This window comes from Panthera leo, chromosome B4, assembly GCF_018350215.1.
Source record: "Panthera leo isolate Ple1 chromosome B4, P.leo_Ple1_pat1.1, whole genome shotgun sequence".
In the NCBI taxonomy this organism is placed as follows: domain Eukaryota; kingdom Metazoa; phylum Chordata; class Mammalia; order Carnivora; family Felidae; genus Panthera; species Panthera leo.
The window spans coordinates 73,462,796-73,485,946 of record NC_056685.1 but is presented as its reverse complement, the minus strand read 5'-3'; the positions used below and the strand labels follow the sequence as shown (position 1 = coordinate 73,485,946).

General features: G+C 38.2%; 1 long non-coding RNA gene across 3 annotated transcripts in view; it reads right to left on the bottom strand.

Annotated features, from left to right (window-relative positions):
• Positions 1-21,184, bottom strand: part of LOC122224461 — a 72,453-nt gene extending 51,269 nt beyond the window's left edge. For all 3 annotated transcript variants that reach the window (XR_006204807.1, XR_006204808.1, XR_006204806.1), the window contains exons 1-2: positions 21,059-21,184; positions 18,612-18,735 (exon numbers count right to left, since the gene is read on the bottom strand). This is a non-coding gene — a long non-coding RNA (uncharacterized LOC122224461). The remainder of the gene's footprint in view (positions 1-18,611; positions 18,736-21,058) is intronic.
• Between the last annotated feature and the right edge of the window lie 1,967 nt (positions 21,185-23,151).

Genomic DNA, 23,151 nt, shown 5'->3' with positions numbered 1-23,151 from the left:
TCTCCCCTAAATGGGTATGAGATTTACAGGCAGGGGTTGGGGCAGGGAGATAAGCTTTTTAGGCACAGGAAAGATCGTGAGAGGACACAGAGGTGGGGGAAATGAATGTTGTTGAGAATACGGTGAATGTTCGCCAGTTTTACTCGTGGGAAGTAAAGAGATGGACTTGGAAAGGGAAGTTCGGGCCTTACTGAAGGGGCAGCAATACCTGGAGAGGCAGGGTGGTGCGGTGGTTAGGCCTGGGTTTGGGAGCCACATTTGTTTAGTTCCAGTCCTGGCTCTGCCACACCTATTCACTGTGTGACCTGGGGCAAGCTATCAGCTCTCTGCGCCTCTGTTCCTCCACCTATAAAATGGAGTTAATACGAGTGCTTTTGCCATATTCCTGTTCTGTGGATTAAAAGGGTTAAAATTTGTGAAACAATCAGAAATGTGCCTGGCACATAATAAATACCCAATAAGCACTAACTAGCTCTTATTATTAGTAGGCTGAAATATTCATCATGAAGTGTCATAGCCAGGAGGCATGCTACAAGTGCTAACCAAGCAGAGGAAATTTAATCTGTTTTTATAAGATAAATGGGCCTTTCTGATCTGAGAAACAGCTCTGCCTTTTTACCTGGTTGAGGTGATATAGAGGTTTCTTAACAAATGATAAAGAATAGGTATGAACTGTCCCCTAGGATTTCCTATTCTTTACCTGATACCTGTAGCTCCTCAACTCCATGAGGTTCCCTAATTCCACTCCTGTAGGGAGATAGACAGCTGCCCCTCACCGCTGGAATGTCCTACCAATAGAAAACATGTCCCCTTATTGCTTGCTGGTGACAGAAGCACCATGTTGGATGGAAAGATGACTAAGTGGCCAGTGGCTAGCTTGAGGAATGATCGATCAAGTTTGGAGAAAGTAAAAGCCTCACCTTCACAAAGAAACTAAGGGAACCCTGGGTTCAGAGATTAGAGACCAGCCTGGACAAGCACCAGCTCCTGATCTCTGTGTGGCTGTGCTCCAGAGGCTGAATGGAGGAGCCACCCAGAGAGGGATGTTCTGAAAGCCCTGGGTGGCCCCTGCACCTCCCTCCCCCAGACCTTATCTTTAGCTGGCAGGCATATTTGTGGGGTAGCATTGTGTCCTTTGGACTAAGAACATGTCTTGCCTCTTGAGTAAGGAACAGGTGGTTGGAATTAATACTTTTGTCTTCAGAAAACCTAGTAAGTGAAAAATTCAATCCACATGGCTTTGAGAAGAGAAATTATATCCAAAAACCAGGACCTGGGGAGCCTGGGTGACTCAGTTGGTTAAGCTTCCAATTCTTGATTTTGGCTCAGGTCATGATCTCAAGATTCATAAGATCAAGTCCCGCGTTGGGCTCTGCACTGCCAACATGGAGCCTGCTTGGGATTATCTCTCTCCCTCTCTCTCTACCCTTCCCTTGCTCCCACTCTCTTGCTCTCTCTTGCTCTCTCTCTCTCTCTCTAAGATAAACTTTAAAACAACAACAGCAACAGAAACCAGGACCTAATCCCTCAATCCCTCAACAAAAGGAAGAAATTAGAAGGGGAATCACTCATTTGCACCAGGGGGTGTGGGGTGTGTGTGGGTGTGTGTGTGTGTGTGTGTGTGTGTGTGTGTGTGTGTTTACACTATAACCATAATGAAGTAGATGAGAGTGAATTCCAAAAGTTCAAAATAGGCATAAGGTACAAGACTTAGTGAAGAAATGTGTAATCCAAGGAAGTTTGGAGACCCCTGCCTTCCTAATGTTACAAGCTTAAAAGTGGACTTATTAGTGAGGGGAACAAACACTTTTAGACTCTGATGCTGAGCCACCTGAACTTGAGTGTTTGCTGATAAGGGGAGTACTGAGAAATGCTAGCTATCCAGGACCTGGAGACCTTGAGGGTCCATAGGAATTCGCAGCTCCCTCCTGCTGTGGAAAAGACACCACTAGTCCAGAGACCACTATGTCCTTTGCAAGCTGGGTTCAGGTGCATCCCTATCCACTGGGAAACAGGGGCCTTCAGTCCCAGCCAATTCATCGTTAACAATCCACAAAGAATTCCTAGGTCATTCCACAAGCCCCATCCCTGGAGCCCGCACACTGGAGAACAAGTTTTTATCAGGAAGGGAGAGTCTAAGCTGTGCTCTGATTCCAACAGCAATGGAAAGGGAGATTGAGGAGGAGAATCCATCAGCTGTCGCAGCATCATTCAGACACTCATATAAGCTGCACCCACTTTGCTCTGGATATTCGAGATGGCAAAGAGTCCGAAAGCCATATCCTCACATCCTCAGAAAACAGTTAAATATACTTTGCAACGTTTGGCCGAGAGGGACTAAGCTCAAGTTTAATGGTCACACACAAGAAAAAGTGGATTTAGTTAGTATAATTCCTCATAATAATGAGTAAATTTTACCTCAACATAAAAGCAAATGAAAACATAATGAGAGCTGCCCAGCAGTAGATCGAAGTATTGGCCTTCAGAAGAGTGAGTTCCCTATCACTGGAGGTATTAAAGCCCAGACTGGGGGCCATCTGTCAGCTATTGTGTAGATGTGATTTCTGTAATGGGAGATGGCTGAAGTAAACAAAGAAGGTTTATCCTTGACCAACTCTCACCAAGGCTGTTTTTGCTCTTTCAATGACCCAAGCTCTTCCATTGCTTTAATCTTGCTTCATAGAACCCTAGAATTAGAGTTTTGCTTTGTTTTTTCAAGTTCTAAAAAGGACCTTAGAGACCATATGGATCAAGCTTGGCTCATTTTACTGATGAAGAGCTTGAGGTGCAACTGCTAGTTGTCATCTTACACGGTCAGTAAGTGGTAAAACAGGGACATGAACCCATGACCTGAAGTCCTATGGTGGTTTCCCATCTGGCCTCCTTCCATCCATTATCTTCCTAATACTATTAATCCTACACATATGCCAGATTGATATTTCTAAAAGATAGCTCTGATTATGTCATTACTGTATTAAACTACTTCAAAAGCTCCTGTGTTCTTTAACACTATACTTACAATTATTTATAATGGCATTTAAGACTCAACTTTCTTGGTTTTATTTCCAATTCCAATCCCTCAACCCAGTTCTTCATATACATCAAGATGTTAAATGTGTATTGATGCTATAAACATTGGGGTACAAGTGCCCCTATGCATCAGCACTCCTGTATCCCTTGGACTGGAAAGTGTTATGCTAAGTGAAGTAAGTCAGGCAGAGAAAGACAGATACCATATGTTTTCACTCTTATGTGGATCCTGAGAAACTTAACAGAAGTCCAGGGGGGAGGGGAAGGAAAGAAAAAAAAAAGGTTAGAGAGGGAGAGAGCCAAAGCATAAGAGACTCTTAAAAACTGAGAACAAACTGAGGGTAGATGGGGGGTGGGAGGGAGGGGGGGTGGGTGATGGATATTGAGGAGGTCACCTTTTGGGATGAGCACTGGGTGTTGTATGGAAACCAATTTGACAATAAATTTCATATATTGAAAAAAATAAAATAAAATAAAATAAAATACAAGTTTCCTACCCTCATTAAACACAGCTTCTGAGATGGCTGATTGACAAAGACTAAATAACTTTTAGAGGTATTGTTTACCTCTGGGACTTTATAGCCATTTCTAAGTTAGAGGTAGTAGATAATAACAGGGTTCAGAACACACTACCCCCAAATATGGCACTCTGGCATAGTGAATATTTTAAGCTGAAGGAGTCTGAGTAAAAGGCAGAAGCAGGGAGGTCTCTCTAACCGCCCCCCTAACCCTTCTCCGCTGAAGTAGGTCATAAGATCTTCATGTGAGAGGTGCCCTCCCTATACCCAAAGGAAAGGAGTATCCTTATGTCCAAGACAGGGACACTAAGAAGAATCCAAACAGACCTTGCTAAGCTTTCCCCAGTTTGCTACCCTCAGCTCATACTCTTGGGCTTATCATATCTTTCCATTCTTCATCAAACCTAGCATTAAAAAAAAAATGTGTATTGAATGCAATTGGCTTTGGAGAAAACAGTTTTACTTCTCAGACTATTTCTTGCCATATTTCTCCTTTTTAGGGTTTACTGATCATCTGGTTGTTGAGAAGCATGTGACAGACCTCAGATTTTTTTTTTAACATGCTGGTTTTCAGGAAAATTAGCACAAGATACCATGGAGCGAGTTTTGACCATTATCGCACTGAGGAAGCTTCACATGAAAGTCTGTAAAATGTGGCAGGGGAAAAAAATCTAGTCACAGCCCATTTCCAAGAATTTCTTAATAATTCATCTTTATTTCACCATAATAATAAATCAGAGCTTTTAAAATGTGTCTTCCAAATACCAGTTTCTCAGAATTCATTCTGCAGTTATGTGACAGTATGTGCCTTCACAAGATCAACACCAGCATCTTTAGTATTTTAAGAGAAAAGATCAAGCCTCCTGAATGCATTTAAAAGCCAAGTAGAAAAGACTCCTGCAAAAACATTTAAGACATCTGTCATTCTGGACTTTAATACAAGTGACACAGTAAAATGTACTGAATCACAAATTAATCTGAATTCATGACCATGATAACTTTGACTCTCAAGCACTTTTACAAGCCAGCATTTCATTAATGATTGACAATCTCTACACTCTCCAACTTCCATGTCAAATAAGCCAGGATCCTACTCCTTTGAGGATGAAAAACAGAATGACTTGTGATAGAACTATTATTTGCCAAAGCGTGTAAGTTAGCTTTCTTTGCTGCTTAATGACTTACTACCCAAACTTAGCTTAAAAACATCTACTAGATTTTCAGAGGATGATAAATCAAATAAACAAAAAGATAATCAAATAAACAAAAAGATCAGCAGACTAGTGATCTTATAAAGGACTTGGAGGATACATGAATTTCAAAGTTTGGTTGATTTTCAGAGTTATAAGTGAGTTGACATCACTTGTTGAATCATGGTTACTTTGACAAGACTTCTGTTGATTAGCTGGCCCACTCAGAGGTGTGCCTATTTGAGTGAATTCACTCCTGACTGATTTTTCCAAAGAAATAAGAGGCTCCTACTGAATGGTTGGGCTTACAAAAGTATGTTTAATGAGAAAGTTGTAGTTGATCTATTAAATGGATTCAAAATTGGTATGGTAGATATCTGTTTCCATGGTTACAGAAAAATTGCTCTCTTTATAAGAGTATGTGAAGTAGGAAACCTCAAAAATAACTTCCAATGACCTCTACCTCCTGTTATCATGCCCTTGTGTAATTCCCTCGCCTAGAATGTGGGCTGGATTTAGTAACTCACTTCTAACAAATAGAGTGTTGCAGAAGTCATACAATGTCAATTCTAAGATTAGGTTATAAAAACACTATGGCTTCTGCCTTATGGGTCTTCTTTCACTTGCTTTCACTTGGATGTCTCACCTTGGCGGGGACTGAGCTGCCATGTTGTGAGCAGCTCTGTTGAGAGGCCCATGTGACAAGAAACTGATAGCTCCTATGAACAGCCAGTGAGGACCTGAGGTTTGCCAAAAGACAAGTGAGTGAGCTTAGAAGTGGATTCTTCCCTAGCGGAGTTTTGAGATGACTGCAGTCTCAGCCCAACACCTAGACCTCAGTATCAAGTCAGAGGCACCCAGATAAGCTGTGCCCGGCTCCTGACCTACAGAAACTGTGGGAAAACAGAGGTTTGTTGTGTTAAGCTGCTAAACTTGGGGATGGTTTATTATATAGCAGAAGTCATATGGCATGTGAACTTTTTAAAATCTTTACTATTTAGTTATCATCTGTGAGTCAGCTGGGCAGTTCTTTTGAACTGGGCAAGTTCATTTTATCATCACTGGACTTTCTCATGCATCTGGGATAAGCTGGTGTATTTGATGGTGACTGAATCATCTTAGAGGGCTTTACCTGCATCTGATGGTTGGCAGGCCATTGTGTAGGCCTCTCTACTTCTTTTCCATGTTTTAGCAGGTTAGCTCTCAGGGTTCTAAACCCAGCAAGAAGGCAAGCCCTCGTATGCAAGTATTTTTCAAGTCTGTGTTTGCATTAGGTTTGCTAATATTCCATTGGCCAAAGCAAGTCACATGACTAACCCATATTCAAAGGGTGAGGACAGAGACTAGCCCTTTAAAGGGAAAATCTGCAATGTCACATTACAAGAATGTGGCTGCAGTGAAGTGAAGGATTTGTGGTCACTTTAATAAAAAAAATGACAAAAATAACAGCAAATGGCATTTCCTCTTTTTTCTTCTATTTTACAAAGAAAAGAGGTGAACATCCCAAGCATTACTAAGTATTTATAAGTAAGCTGGAAAGATTTCACAAAGTTAAAAAGAATTATAAAGAAAGTTAAAGAATTATAGGGCTGCTCTAAAAAGGAAGATTAGATGAGCAAAACTATGTCATTTGGATAAGAAACAATAAATGGAGTTCCTATAAGTGTCTAAACATACAGTGTTCACAAAAATAAGAAAGCATATACATACATGCTCCTGAAGTCACAAAAGTAAATCTCACCGAAACATCAAGAAACCCATCTTCCAAAGGGATTTGCTCCTGTTATTACAAAACAGCTCTCTTCCATTAATGAACTTTGGGAACTGCATTGCAATCACCCTCATTTTAGGAACACATGGCAAGTTTTCTGGATTCACATATAAGGTGATGTGTTGCCTCCACATTTGGAGCCTAAGACTATAGAAAGGATTCCAGTATATATCACCCTTTAGATATTTATTTGATCTATTGATATCTTTAGGTTCTCCCCGCAGTTGATCATATAATTTAGCAATACTGGAATTGCACAAGAAGCTCTACCCAGGGATCCAGATGCATAGGCCCATTCTAAATTATAATGAGTCATATCTATTTTTCAAGTTGCTACTGAGGCTCTCACATTTTTAGAGACTTATCTGTTTTCGTGTTCTAGATTTCTGTCCAATCAGCAGGCAGCTCACACTAGTTCTTAACAAACCATATCAACCATATCTTATTTGTCCACGCCAGCTTCTATCCTAACACAATGGCTTTTTCACATGTATTGTACTCATCATTGCAGAGAAAATTGATTCCAAACCCTTCAAAGTCCAACAACTGATCTTGAAATTCACTATAAGAAAAAAGAACAAAATATACAATCATGGATCCCTTGCTTCTACCTCATAAAGGCACTTCTCTACTTTCATGTTTGTTGTGCTAAAAAGTTGTCCAAAATTAAGAATGTTATATGGTTTACAACAAGGCTGAATTGCTAATGTAGTTTTATATAAGTGGTTATTGTAATGCCAATTACAATATTGGGTGACCAATTCCTTTTCAGAAAAATAGCTAAGTTCAATCCTAGTTCTGTGGGGACAACAATCAGATTAAACAGCTTATGAGAAAATATAGCATATTATAAACATTAATGATGATACTTTATAATTTTTAAGTTAGTATTTATTTTGTCTGTGGATATACAGTGTCTTAAAGGTAGAGGAGGAAGAGGTGCATGGAATATTACCTAGAAATTTTAGGGGTTTTTAAATGTTCTCTTTTTATATCTGTATTATAGTAGAATCACTCTTAAAGGATTGCCCATATTAGAAGATCAAGACTATAAAAAAGCAGGGGCTCCTGGGTGTCTGACTCTAGATCTCAGCTCAGGTCATGATCTCATGGTTCATGAGATGGAGCCCTGCATCGGGCTCTGTGCTGACAGTGGGAACCTGCTTGGGATTCTCTCTCTCCCTCTCTCTCTAACCCTCCCCCCACTCACATGTGCACATGCACTCTCACTCTCTATAAATACACATTTAAAAAATATTTGTTAAGAATATAAAAAAGCAGATTTACATAAAGTCTTCCATAGACTAAATGGAGTTGAATTGCATATCATAGTAGTTATATTTTCTACATAATATATATTTTATGTAATTATGGTGTATTATATTTTCATGTGCTTTTTAATGCTAAAAGGGTCAAAGAAACTGGTAGAGGCTTATGTGATCAGAATTTTCTGGTGGTTTCTTGTTCATCAATTCAGCATATTTGAAGTACCTTATCAAAGCCTTTAAATACCTTATCAAAGCCATAAAGCTAATATTATTATAGCAAATTAGAACTACAAAGGATTTGCTCATTTTTTTCTTCACAATAGCTATCCAATGTTTTATCAAAAAGCCAATTTTATAGAAGAAAGCTCTGATTCTCAGAGGGTTATTGCCAACCATCACCCAGCCAGTGCCTGGAATAATTAGAACCACACTCCAGTCTTCTGGCTCCAAACATATTCTTTCCACTTTGTCACATATCTGTATCACATCTTTACCCCCTCCCCAATCTTCCATAAGCATTCTATTTCCCAGATACAAATTCTATAAAAGCAGCACATGAGAAACACAATCTCTGTGAGAGATTCTGTCCCTCAGCAATTACAGAGCCCAGTGCGCCTTCACAATTTAATTACTTGTTAATTAATTATACCAGTTGACATTTTGAGCGTAGGGGAAATCACAGATACTTATGAAATGCATCATATTAATTAAACCCACACCCAAACAATAGTCAGGAAATTCCCTTGGTATGAGAGAAAGAAAGTATGCATACTTCTTTGTCTTAAATTCGTTATAAACCTGTGCATACCTCTGTGGTTTATAGTCTCTTGAATATTCTTGGGGCGCCTGGGTGGCTTGGTCGGTTGAGTGTCTGACTTCGGCTCAGGTCATGATCTCACAGTCCGTGAGTTCGAGCCCCGCGTCAGGCTCTGTGCTGACAGCTCAGAGCCTGGAGCCTGCTTCCGATTCTGTGTCTCCCTCTCTCTGTGACCCTCCCCCGTTCATGCTCTGTCTCTCTCTGTCTCAAAAATAAATAAAAACGTTTAAAAAAAAATTTATAGTCTCTTGAATATTCTTAGTAAAATTTCATGTTGTAAAGACTCTTATAATAATATGAAGGTATCTTTGCATTTGTGTAGTGTCTTACAGTTTGTAAAGCACTTTCAAGTGCATTATTTAATCTTCCCACCAAGCTGTGAGGCAAGCAGATGGCAATTGTCCCCATTTTATACACATAAAACTGAAATTCAGAGAGGTTAAGATTCCCTTGAGTTAGAAACTCATAGGTACAGGAGGCAGCTCACCTCAGAATATTAGAGCTTGAAGTGCCTTCCTTAGATATTATGTAAGGCAGTATTTCCCAGTATATGTCCTGTGCTACATTGATCTTGTGAGATGCTCTATAAAAAGTGGTTGAGTGCTCCAGTAAATTTAAGAAACACAGCATATTATATTCCCTACTTGAGAATCACAATATATGTTGGCATTAAAAGGCTCTGAAAAGTATTGCAGTATATTTTTTAAGGTTAATTTTGTTCAACTCGGTGTTTCGCAAATTGACTTAATTAAAGAACCCAGTTGGAAAATGTTCACCTAGGGTAACCCTGCATTACAGAAATGAAATAGCTGATATTCAAAAATATAAAATTCTTATTTAAGATCACACTATTAATTACATTAGAGTTAGAGGGAAAACTCAAATCTCCAAATTCAGATTCAATGTTCTTCCTAATGTCCGACATAACTTTTCTATACTTGAACGCTTAGTTTTCTATTCTAGGAAAAATAATTTGAGTGGTTTTTATACTCAAAATTAGATACATGTTTTGAATAAAAAATATTGTAAAAAAAAACAAAAGGAGAGAGAGACCACCCTTGGTTTTTAATTCACCTTTGTGCTATCAAAATAATCTTGTTAATGATACTAGCTGTCATTCTTGTGTGCCAGGATTTTGAATAATTTTTAAAACTTTTAACAGACTTGCAAGTTAAATATTTTCACAGATGAAGACACTGAGACTCAGGAAATAAAATAACTTGAGGAAGATTATTCACTTATTAAAAGTAGGAGCCATGATTTAAAGTCCAGTCTATTGGACTTCAAACTTCTTCAAAAATAACATCCTTCCAATAACATCCATTGGAAGAGATCCTTGCAGCCTGACCACTCTCTTTCTTATACAATGACAACTGCAATGAATATTACAGAGTAGGCAAATTACACAGGCAGAAGCAAAACAATAAAACCTAGACATAGATTAAGCAGACTGGGAACAAGCAGTGTCTGAGAAAGAGAAAAGTAGGTAGTTGTAATTGCAATAGATATGCTGCATTCCCTTTTTAATGCCTCCAATTCTGCACTAAATATTTTTAAATGTAAGACCAAAATCCAGAAGCACCCACTGGCCATTAATGGGGATTGTCAGAGGATTAGAATTTCAGATCTAATGGGGCCTTCAAGGTCTTGGACACTTAATCAGGACTTGAACTCCATCTACAACATCCCAACAGCCTCCACTTGACCACCTCAGTGATTGGAGGACATTTTACCTCCTCTAGAGGGAGACCATTGTATTGGGCAACTCCAAATGAAGGAAGTTCTCTGACTGAATACCCATTTAGAGAAGTGTGCATTTCTGTCTTGTTTAAAGTACATCCCTAGAGTCTAGCAAGAGAGAATTCATCGCTAAGTATTTTTTTTGAATGACTGAATGGTACTGACATGAAATATTCCTTCTGGTAATGTTTGTCTTGTTATTCTAACTCTGTTCTCTATGCAAAAGGGAAATGATTCTCCCAGAAGGTATACAGCTGGGCAAGATTCCTAGGAAATAAAACAAAAATCTAGGTACCGCTTTAAAAAAATTACATGTAATTCAAATGCCATAAATTCACCCTGTTAAAGTGTAAAATTCAATAGTTTTGAGTATATTCATAAAGCTGTGAAACCACCACCACTATCTAATTTCAGAACATATTTATCACTTCCCCCAAACCTCATACTTATTACCAGTTATTCTTCATTCCCTCTTCCCCCTCAAACCCTGGCAACCACTTTCTGCCCTATGATTTTGCCTATTTTGGACATTCCATATAAATGGAATCATATAATATGTGGCCTTTTGTGTCTGACTTCTTTACTTAGCATATTTTTACAGCCCATCCACATTTTGGCATGTATCAAGAATTCATTCCATTTATTGTAAATAATTCATCACATGGATATGCCACATTTTGTTTATCCATTCATTAGTTAACGTGCATTAAGTTTGTCTCTACTTTTTGGCTATTAGGAAAAATGCCAATATGTACATTCATATACAAGTTTTGTGTGGATATATGTTTTCAATTTTCTTGGGAAGATAACTAGGATTGGAATTGCAAAGATATATGGTAACTTGATGTTTAAGATATATGGTAACTTGACGTTTAAGACATAAGGTAACTCAATGTTTAACATTTCAAAGAACTGTCCAACTATTTAACAAAGCAGCTGAATCATTTTATGATTCCATCAGTAATGTACGAGGGTTCCAATTACTCCAAATCTTCATCAACACTTGTTGCTTTCCATTTTATTGTTTGGGGTTTTTTTTTTTCCAAAAAATATTATAACCATTCTAATGTGTATAATGTAGTATCTCATAGGATTTAGATATGCATTTCTCTAATGACTAATGATGTTGAACATCTTTTCATGTGCTTGTTAACAAACTGTATATCTTCTTTGGGGAAATGTCTATTCAAATCTTTTGCTTACTTTTTAAAATTGGGTTGTCTTTTGGGGCACCTAGGTGGCTCAGTCGGTTGAGCGTCCAACTTTGGCCCAGGTCATGATCTCGCGGTCCATGGGTTCGAGCCCCGCATCGGGCTCTGTGCTGACAGCTCGGAGCCCGGAGCCTGTTTCAGATTCTGTGTCTCCCTCTCTCTCTGACCCTCTGTTCATGTTCTGTCTCTCTCTGTCTCAAAAATAAATAAACAGTAAAAAAAATTTTTTTAATAAAATAAAATTGGGTTGTCTTTTTATTAAATTGAAAGAGTTCTTTATACATTTTAGATGTAAGTCCTATCAGATATATAATTTGCAATTCTATGACTAGTTTGTTTTTACTTTCTTAATGATATTCTTTGAAACACATATGTTTTTTAATTTTGATGAAGCCCAGTTTATCAATTTTTCTCTCATTGCTCCTGCTTTGGATATCAGATGTAAGAAACCACGGCCTAATCAAAGGCATGAAAATTTACTTTTATGTTTTCTTCTAAAAGTTTTATAATTTTATGTCATTAAATTAGGTATGTGACTCATTTTGAGTTAATTTTTATATATGGTATGAGGTAGGGTTCCAACTTCATTCTTTTGCATGTGCCTATTCAATTGTCCCATAACCATTTGTTAAAATACCACCCCTTCCCCACTGAGTTGTCTTGATGTCCTTGTCAAAAATTAATTAACCATAAATGTAAGTGTTTATTTATAGAATCTCAATTCCATTCCACTGATCTATATGTCTAATCTTATACAAATACCACACTATCTTGATTATTGTGGCTTTGTAATAATTTTGAAATTGAGAGCTTTCAAAACTTTGTTCTTTTTCAAAGTTGTTTTGACTATTCTTGGTCCCTTTCCATATGAATTTTACAACTTGTCAATTTCTACAGAACAGAACAAAAAGACGGCTGGAATTTGATAGAAATTACATTGAATTCGGACGCTTGGGTGGTTCAGTTGGTTAAGTGTCTGACTTTGGCTCAGGTCATGATTTCCCAGTTTGTGGGTTCAAGCCCTACATTGGGCTCTGTGCTGACAGCTCAGAGCCTGGAGCCTGCTTCAAATTCTGTGTCTCCCTCTCTCTTTCTGCCCTCCCATGCTTTCTCTCTCTCTTTCTCTCTCTCAAAAATAAACAAACATTTAAAAAATTTTTTAAAAAGAAATTACATTGAATCTGTAGATGAGTTTGGAAGTATTATTATCTTAACAATATTAAGCATTTTGATCCATAAAGATGGTATGTCTTTCCATTTATTTAGGTCTTCTTTAATTTATTTCAACACAATTTTGTAGTTTTCAGTATTTAAGTCTTGCATTTCTTGTGTTAAATTTTAAATATTTTATTCTTTTTGATACTATTGCAAATGGAATTGTTTTCTTAATTTTATTTTCAGATTGCTCATTGTCACTGTATAGAAATACAACTTATTTTTGTACATTGATCTTGTATTCTGCAATCTTACTTAACTTGTTTATTATCTTTAATAGTTTTCTTGTGGATTTATAAGCATTTTACATATACAAGAAAATATCATCTGTGAAAAGAAATAGTTTTATTTCTTCCTTTCTAATCTGGAACCCTTTATTTCTTTTTCTTGAATAATTGCGCTTGGTAGAATATTCAGTACAATGTTGAATAGAAGGAATGAAAGCAGACATCTTTGTTTTGTTCCTGATATTAGGGGGAAGGCTTTTAATCTTTCACCTTTAAGTATGTTAGCTGTGGTTTTTTTGTACATGCCCTTTATCATGTTAAGAAAGTTCCTTTCTCATGACATTCAAGACTGCCAACCAACACATGAAAAGATGCTGATCATCAGGGAAATGCAAATCAAAACTACAGTGAGATATCACCTCACACTTCTCAGGATGGCTAAAATCATCAACACAAGAAAAAAACAGGTGCTGGTGAGGATGTGGTAAAAGGGGAACACTTTTGCACTGTTGGTAGGAATGCAAACTATTGCAGCCACTGTGAAAAACAGTATGGAGTTTCCTCAAAAAGCTAAAAATGGAACTATCTTACAATCCAGCAATTACACTACTAGGTATTTACCCAAAGGATATAAAAACACTAATTCAAAGGGGTACATATTTATAGCAGCATTATCTACAACAGCCAAATTATAAAAAGGGACCAAATGTCCATCAACTGATGAATGGCTACACACACACACACACACACACACACACACACACACACACAAAATGGAATATTACTCAGCCATAAAAAATGAAATCTTGCCATTTGTAACAACATGGATGGAGGTAAAGAGTATTATGCTAAGTGAAATAAGTCAGAGAAAGACAAATACCATATGATTTCACTCAAATGTGGAATTTAAGAAACAAAACAAATAAGCAAAGGGGGGAAAAAGAAAGAGAGAAGCAAACCAAGAAAAAGACTCTTAATTACAAAGAACAAACTGATGATTACCAGAATGGAGGTGGGGAGGATGGGTTTAATAGGTGATGGGGAATAAAGAGTGAACTTGTGATTAGCACTGGGTGCTGTACGGAAGTCCTGAATTATTATATTGTATACCTGAAACTAATATTACACTGTGTATTAACTAACTGGGATTTAAATAAAAACTTTAAAAAAAGAAACAAAGAAAGTTCCTTTCTAGTTCTAGTCTGTTCACTATATCATGAATGAGTACTGGATTGTGTTGAATGCTTTTTCTGCACTTGTTGAGATGATCATGTGTTTTCTGTCCTGTTTTCTATTAATTCAGTATATTACATTGATCAATTTTCATACGTTGAACCACTCCTCCATTCCTGGGATCAATTTCACTTGGCCATGGTGTATAATCCATTTTATACATTGTTATGTTTGATGTGCTAGTATTTTCAATATTTCAAAAGAAACATTGGTCTATTGTTTTCTTTTCTTAGGTTTTGGTACAAGAATAATAGAAGCATCATAGAATGAGTTGAGAAGTTTTCCCTCCTTGTCAAGTTTTTGGAAGAGTTCGTGGAAGTTTGCTGTTAACTGTCTTTAAACATTTGATAGAATTCACTAGTGAAGTCAGTTGAGCCCAAGTGTTTCTTTGTAGGAAGGTTTTTGCTTATTAATTCAATCTTTTTAATTAATAAAGGTTTATTCAGATTTTCTATTTCTCTTGAATCAGTTTGTATCTAAGAATCTGTTGATTTCATCTGTTAACTAATTTATAGGCATTTAATTATTCCCTTATAATAATTTTTATTTCCATTGGTTGGAATGTTCCTGTTTTGATAGTGAGGAGGGACAGAGAGAGAGGGAGAATCCCAAGCAGGCTCTTCACTGTCAGCACAGTGCCCAACACAAGGCTCGAACTCATGAAACTGTGAGATCATGACCTGAGCTGAAACCAAGAGTCAGATGCTTAACCGACTGAGCCACCCAGGCACCCCTTGATACTGATTTATAGAGTCTTACTTCTTTTTATGTAGGCAAGTCTAGACAAAGATTTGTCCATTTGGTTCATCTTTTCAAAGAAGCAATTTTTAGTTTTGTTGATTTTGTTCCCTTTCTCTATTGTTCTTCTGTTTCATTTATTTTTGCTCTAAACTTTAGTTTTTCCTTCTGTTCATTGTGGGTTTAGTTTACTCTTCTCTTTTTAGTTTCTTAAATTTGCAGGTTAAGGTATTTTTTCTTCTTCTTTTTCTTTTATAATATGGCATCTACAGTTATACTTTCCCTCTTCTCACTGCTTTAGCTATACCCTATAAGTTTTAGCACATTGTTTTCATTTTCATTCATCTCAAAGTATGTTCTAAGTTTTCTTGTAATATTTTCTCTAACTCATTAGCTGTTTGGTAGTGTATTGTCTAATTTACACATTACTTGTGAATTTCCTAGTTATTTTTGTTATTAATTTCTAATTTCATTGCACTGTGGTCAGAAACCATACTCAGTATGATTTTAACTTATTTGAATTTATTCAGACTTATTTCCCTTCAGTGAACATAATTGTACTGAATATCATAATGTCTTACATTAAACTTCCCAGCAGTGTAGATATTTAATGTTTGTTGAACTAAATTAATAAAATGTTCCCAAATATCAGGTCTAACATAGTATCTTATATAAATATGGCAACCAAAAAATATTTTGAAAGATATGAAGATCTGTAGTATATACCCATGTTACCCAAACTTAATTCAAAATTAGACTCTTCTGGGGAGTATTTTTAAACTCGTGACCATGCTAGTTAGACAATATTAATGGGGTCTACTCTATGTGACTCCACCCTCAGACCTGCCGAATCAGAGCTCACCTCTACAATGCTACCAACAAATCAAGCAACTGCCCATTTCCAGTCAGAACACTACATATTCTGTTTCATAAATATTGTCCTTAAAAAATATCTAGAGTTATTTCTAAATTGCACCAAATGATTTGTTAAGTACATACAACTAATAGAATGTGATTCAAATTTGTCACTGATGCAGACTGGAAGTAGAATATTCTGGGCTAAAGCATAACATCATAACATTTAAAGAAATATTTATATAGACCTTAAGAAACTTTTAAACAAATACATAAAATTGTTTCTTCACAACTGAAATATAAATATGTCATCACTGCCTTTACCATACTACTAAAGAAATAATGAAGGGAATACACTGAAGGAAAGTAAATTCTGTTTAGGAAATACTTGTTACATGAAGTAAATAGAGCCCAAATTCTCTAGGCAAAACCTAAGTCTCCCCATTGTCTCCCCCGCCATACCTTTGAAATGCCCTCAAGCTCCCAACATTTTAAAGTTTGAATATTATCTCCTAGACCATCTCTTAAACAACATATTGTCAGGACATTTCTCCTGCTTCTCTATTTAGAAAACAAGGACCACTTTATTCAGATAACCTATTTTCCACCTTGAGAGAAAATACTGATTCTGCTTTCTTTCAGTTTTAACCTATATTTCAGAAAAGGCTTAAAAATATGTAAATAAAATAAAGGAAATGAAAACAGAATATAAAAGAAAACCATTTAGAGTCACTAGAAACAATTTTGTTTCCTTCACTCCTAGCTCTAAGATGTGGAATAAATATGAAATTATTCCAGAAAAAGAAATATGATGGTAGGCTTATCAATATCATGGAAAAGCCATCCTCAAGATTTTTCTGTCCTTGACTCAGATTCATATATGAGACACTTTCATGGGCATAGACACTGGTGTAATTGCTTCTGAGTTGGGTCTGAACAGTATGTATAATTCTCCTCCATCACTTGCAGGCATCACTACTGATAATACCACATTTATGTGTCCAACATCCAGTCGAGAATTGCTTCAAAAGAAAGGAAAGGCTGCTAGGATTTAGTGCAAGTCTAATATGTGTCAGGCTCTTCCACATGTTACCCTAATTAAATTTAAACTTCTAAAACTTACAATCACCATGAACCATAAAAAAGCTAAATTAGTTTTTATGCTACATTAAGCCCAGGATAATGTAACATATTTATCCACAATAAGAAGAGTAGATGAGTGAAACACAAGCTTTACTTAACAGCTGAGTTCTGAGTTCCACCAAGGGACTCCTTTCTGGTACCACCCTTAAATCTTTGTTATGTTTTGTTGCTTTTGCTTTTTTATTTTGAAATACCTTAGGATTCACAGAAAATTTCACAGAACTATTACAAAGAACTTCTTTGATATTCATCACCAAATTTTGCTATTTAGGTGTGACCATTTGTCTCAACTGTTTTATCACTCTCTCTCTCTCTCTCTCTTTGCCCCTAAATATTCAGAGTATATTATCTAAGAACACGAGGAAATTTAACATAATGCCATACTATTTTCTAATCGTCAGTCCTTACTCATATTTCTCTGATTGTCCCAATCATTTCCTCTGTAGCATTTTTTTCTTTGTCCGGGATCTACTTCAGGACCCACTCTGCACTTAATTTACATACCTCCTTCGTCTCTTTTCATTTGGAATGAATTCTTAGCCTATCTTTGACTTTCATGACATTCACATTTTTAGTTGGTTTTATTTTTTGAAGAGACAAAGAAGATGAAAATGTTTAGTTCTCCTCAATAACTTTTCAACATTGATGATCCAACTTCTTTATTAAGTGCTTTATATTCCTAAGACCTCTTATCTACAGTAGAAAACAATACCAAGAAAAACAAATGCTTAAAACCTGGTTCCATTTATCAATTTTTTTAAAAATCAGTGGTTTTAAGAATCAGATTTACAAAATGTTCTGACTAAATTCATTGGTATTTTCTTTGTTGCCTGGAGACTAAACACATTGATCTGGTTTTCACTGTTTTATAATGCAGAAGAGAGATGTAAAAATAAAAATATTACATGAATTCAAAGTATCCACTTTCAAGGTCATTTGTTAGTTAGTACTGATTGGAAAGACAATTCATAGGACTAAGAACAAGAAAGGGGTACCTGGGTGGCTCAGTCGGTCAAGCACCTGACTTTGGCTCAGGTTATGATCTCACTGCTCATGAGTTCGAGCCCCGCGTCAGGCTCTGTGCTGAAAGCTCAGAGCCTGGAGCCTGCTTCCAGTTCTGTGTCTCTCTCTCTCTCTCTGCCCTTCTCCCACTCATGCTCTGTCTCTTTCTCTCAAAAATAAATAAACGTTTAAAAAAATTCTTTTTTAGAAGAACAAGAAAAAGAACAATCCTGCCTTATAAAATATTTTAAAGAAGCCAAAAGAAGGTCAAAACATTGAGCTAGCTTCATGGTCTAATAGTAGGAGCTCAATATAAGTATTTATTGGATAAATGAAAGAATAATGAAAACTTCTCAGAGAGAGTGACAAGGCTAAGTGCTTTTATTTATTTAAAAAAAAATTTTTTTTAACGTTTATTTATTTTTGAGACAGAGAGAGACAGAGCATGAACGGGGGAGGGGCAGAGAGAGAGGGAGACACAGAATCGGAAGCAGGCTCCAGGCTCTGAGCCATCAGCCCAGAGCCTGACATGGGGCTCGAACTCACAGACCGCGAGATCGTGACCTGAGCTGAAGTCGGACGCTCAACCGACTGAGCCACCCAGGCGCCCCAAGGCTAAGTGCTTTTAAATAAGATAAACAGAAATCTTGTACCTGTAGCAGAATGGTCAGTGTTCTTGTTCTGAAAGTCATGTGCAGCTTTGGGGAACAATTTCCATACACACTGGTGACTTCCTCCTCAAGATCCTGTGTCTCACTGGGTAAGAGTCTTCTGTGCCTGCATGCAGGGCAGTCAGAAAAGCAGGGAAGTCAACACCCCTAGGAGCAAGCCCAAGACAATGGGGCAGCTAGTGGATAAATATGCCAGCTCCCTTGCTTTTAATGGGATAATTGCAAGGTGCCTTCTACAGTCTCTCAGGGTCATCAGTGGGATCAGCCTCAGTCACCTCGTGAGTGATAACCTGCTCATTATCTGTACTTTTTACTGGCTTTCCTCCTGTCCCTCTCTCACTCCCTCATTCACTTGTCAAGCTGGGGATCATCCTTCAAATAAACCAGTGCCACCAAATCCTTGTCTCAAAGCCTGCTTGAGAATCCAAATTAAATCAATTGGTGCCAAAAGTGGTCTGAGGCAGCAGGGGGTAAGATGAGGTTTAAGAACTGAATCACGTGTCTACCCAGCTGGTCAAGAATATCCCATTCGTGTATATATTAGGGTTCTCCAGAGAAATAGAACCAATAGGTTATATATAAGAGGAGATGTATTTTGGAAATTGGCTCTCATATTTATGGAGGCTAGAAGTCCCCCAATCTACCCCTCTGCAAGCTGGAGAGCCAGGAAAGCCAGTGTTATAATTTGTACCAGTCAGAGGGCTTGACAACCAGGGGAATAGATGGTATAACTCTCTGTCCAAGACTGAAGGCCTAGAAGGTAGCAGAAGGCCCAGTATTAGTCCCAGAATCCATTGGCCAGAAAACCAGGAGTTCTAAATGTTGAAAGGCAGGAGAAGATAGATATCCTAGCTCAAGAAAAGAGAGAGAATTCACCCCTCCTCAACCTTTCTGTTCTATTCCAGCTCTCAGTGGATTGGATGATGCCCACCCACACTGGTGAGGGCAGATCTTTACTCAATTCAATTACTAGTCTCTTCCAGAAACCTTCACAGACACTCTCCAAAGCAATGTTTTACCAGCTATCTGGGTGTCCCTTAGCCCAGTCATGTTGATTACTAACTAACCATCACAACAGGGTATGTGAGGCTCATACAAACCTTGGCACAAGATGATGGCTCAGTAGCTAAAAATTTTACTGATGGCGACTTGGGGATAAAGCCTTCACCAGTTCAATGATTTACACATTTGAATCATTTAAAAAGTATGTAGAAAGCAATGCATATAAGACAATGGGACTGGCTGGTTACACCAGGGTACATTGATCCCCTACAGAAGAATAAGGGTAATTATATATATATATATATATAATTTTCCTGCAGTAGGAAAGCAAACACAGCCTGGGATAAAACTCGGGATCTGAGAGTTAATGTTGCAGAGCTTCAAAAAAGATTGTTCGGTCAAGACAGGTCTGTTATACCAAGATTAGGGCCCTGGTTGAGAAAATCTTGGACCCGAAACACAGGATAAAACATTTGGCTGAATATCCCTGAAGATACAAAAAAGAGCTACAATGGCTCTTTAAAGTCTCCTTAACCCTCAAAGTCTACAGTGGTGGCCTGCCTTTCCCTGTTAAAAGCTGGAAGATTTCCAAGCAGGAAGATACTATAGGATTCTCTCCCACACAAGGGAACAGATTCCCCCATCAGAAGCTACCTCTACTTTTTTCTGTGGCTTTGGCCAATAAACAGGGTTAAATCCCAACATAGCCCATCTGGGGACATGATGGGCTTGATAAAGAAGAAGACAGCTTACCCACCCCAAAGCTGCAAGAATTAGCTAGCATCCACCAGCAGGAGCCAGGGGAGTAACCACCAGATTAGTTTCTAATGGTCTTAATCTAGGAGGTCAGAAATATAAACTGACTTGACTTAATGGCACTGTCTTGGGATATAAGATTTACCTCCCTGTCAAGGACACTAGGAGAGAGAGAAGACTCACTACCAGGATGACTCCAAGAATTCAGGAGAAAGCAATGAGGTAGAATCCTTGCAAGATAATTCTTGTCTTCAAAATTCAAACCTCACCTCTCCTCAACTATCCTACACCAATAGTTAGTGTCAAGTTTATTATGACCTAAGTGAGAATGTACAGCCCCTGCTGTGGGAGGAAATGGGCCTGGATGACATGTATCAAATAAAGCAAGATACCATACATTGGAAGAGACCTTGAGGGTGTTGGATTGAGGGACTGGAGTATAGGTGGGATAGGGGAGAACTGACTGATTGTAGGGGCCCTCTCCCATGACTCAGGATCTAAATCTTGGCAAGGACACCCAGTGCCAGTCCTCATTACACTGTTTGAATTTCTTACCAGTAAAATGAGGCAAAGATGCCAGAACTTCCTTGGCAGAGCTTGAGAAAGCTGCCAGAAGAATCAGAGAGTGGACATGTTAGAATGGATTTATGTTAGAAGACCGGAGAACTTACTAGCTTCAAATATTTCCTGAGAGAGCTTAAAGGGCACTTCCTTCACCAAAATAATGTATAGACCGTACCAGGGAAGAAAGCATCACCATCACTGAGAGGCTCAGAACTTCTGTAGACCAGGGCTATAGCTGCTGTACTGGGTTCCCCCATAGCAACAGGATGAGAAGATTCTGGAATATCAGAGTTCTAGTGAAAGAACACAACCATCAGGGCCAAGGAAGACACAATTTCCATAATGGCAAGCAACACCAGAATGTCAACTTAGGCCTTGATGTACAGAGTTCTATGGCGATGACTTAAAAAAGCATGAAGTGAGACAGATGGGCAGCCATTGAGAGTATTGCTTGGCTTATGTAATCAAAAGAGATCAAAACTGGGTGAGAAGAAAGCTTATGCAACCTTCAGTAATGGAAAATCATGAACCCTCATCCAGTTTGCAGACCTGAGTCAGTGCTCAGGTCCAGAGCGCTTTGTCCCTTTGACGAACAACTCTGCAATGCCACCATTTAAGTATATACAATAATTATACCCCAATACTTCCCCAAAGAGCCCTCTGGAGGGTAACACCCAGATCTTTCAATAGCTATTATCTATAGAAACTGAGCTGATACTAATAAGGGGCAAAATGCCATCATGGTCTTCCTGTTAGAGAGAGGCATATGGAGGTCAGTTGACAAGGGCCCAAGTACCTGACAGTAGATCCAGTGACCCCACACACTCATCTTGTCCCCGAAGGTGTAATGAAAATGGATATCATGCTGATTCCCTATACATTATGTTAGACATGGTGAGCAGGAAATGGCAAATTCTCTTTTTTATGCTTGGGAAAGATACATTTATGTCAAAGGTTGTAGAGAGTTATAAATCCCTCAAACACTGAGGGGCCTTTTAAATCAGTAAGAGGGGTCCCATTATCTGGAGGCATGTTTGGAAAACCTCTTCTAAGCTAAAAGATAAGTTATTACACCTTATACTTCCTACCACTATGAAAGAGACGTGGCCCTTCGTAGGGCTCTTTGGATTTTGGAGACAGCATCAGTCATATTGGGAAATACAGCTCCAACACTTTTATTAGAGAAGATTCTAGTTTTGAGTGGTGTCCAGAGCAATAAAGAGCTCTGCAAAACACTCAGTCTGGAATATGAACTCTCTTGCCACCCAGGCCACATGATCCAGCAGATCCTATGAGACAGAAGAAAGATAAGGATGCTGTGTGGAGCCTCTGCCAGACCCCAGTGGGAACTTCTTAGCACAGACCCTCTCAGAATTCTGGAGCAAGTCCATGCTGTCTGCAGCAGATAAATGCTCTCCATTCAAAAGGCAGCTTTAGGCATGCTACTGGGTAGACTGATTACCTGGCCACAGGACATCAGATGACTCTAAACCAGAGCTTTCCAATCATGACCTGGGCATTATCAGATTCATAAAGTCATAAATTTAGATATGCACAAAATAAATCAATTGTTGGATGAGACAGGTATATTTGGGATCAGGCGTAAGCAGCAGGTCCACAGGGCAGAAGTATGAAACGTTAACAGTTGGCCTTGACCTGCATGCTGCATCAATGCTTCTCTCTCAGCTCACACCTATGGCATTGTTGGAGATAGGGGATAAGGGGAAGAGGTTATAACCAGATAAGGGGAAGAGGAAAATACTCAGGCATGGTTCACAGGCAGGTCAGCTCAATATGCATGATGGTATGAGCAGAAAAGAGACTGATGCTGCATTAGTCACATTCAAGTGTAGCCTTGAAAGATAGGCATGGCGGGAAATCTTCCCAGCATGCAGAGCTTTTAATTTGGTCACTGACATTGTGTAAAGGGGTAAATGGCCTGAGAGAAGGATAAACTCATGGGCAGTTGCAAATGACTTGGTTGATTGGTTAGGGATCTGGAAAAAGCAAGAACGCTGAAGACCAGAAAGTCTGGGGAAGAAGCATGTGGATAGACTATTAGCAGCAGTCATAAAGTGTGCAGATTTCTCTTTTCTTTTTCATGTCGGTGTCTACCAAGTGCCCATCTGCCTCAGAGGAGGTAAAGAACAATCTGTTGGGCAGATGACTCACACAGTGGGTATCAGCCAGCTTCTTCATT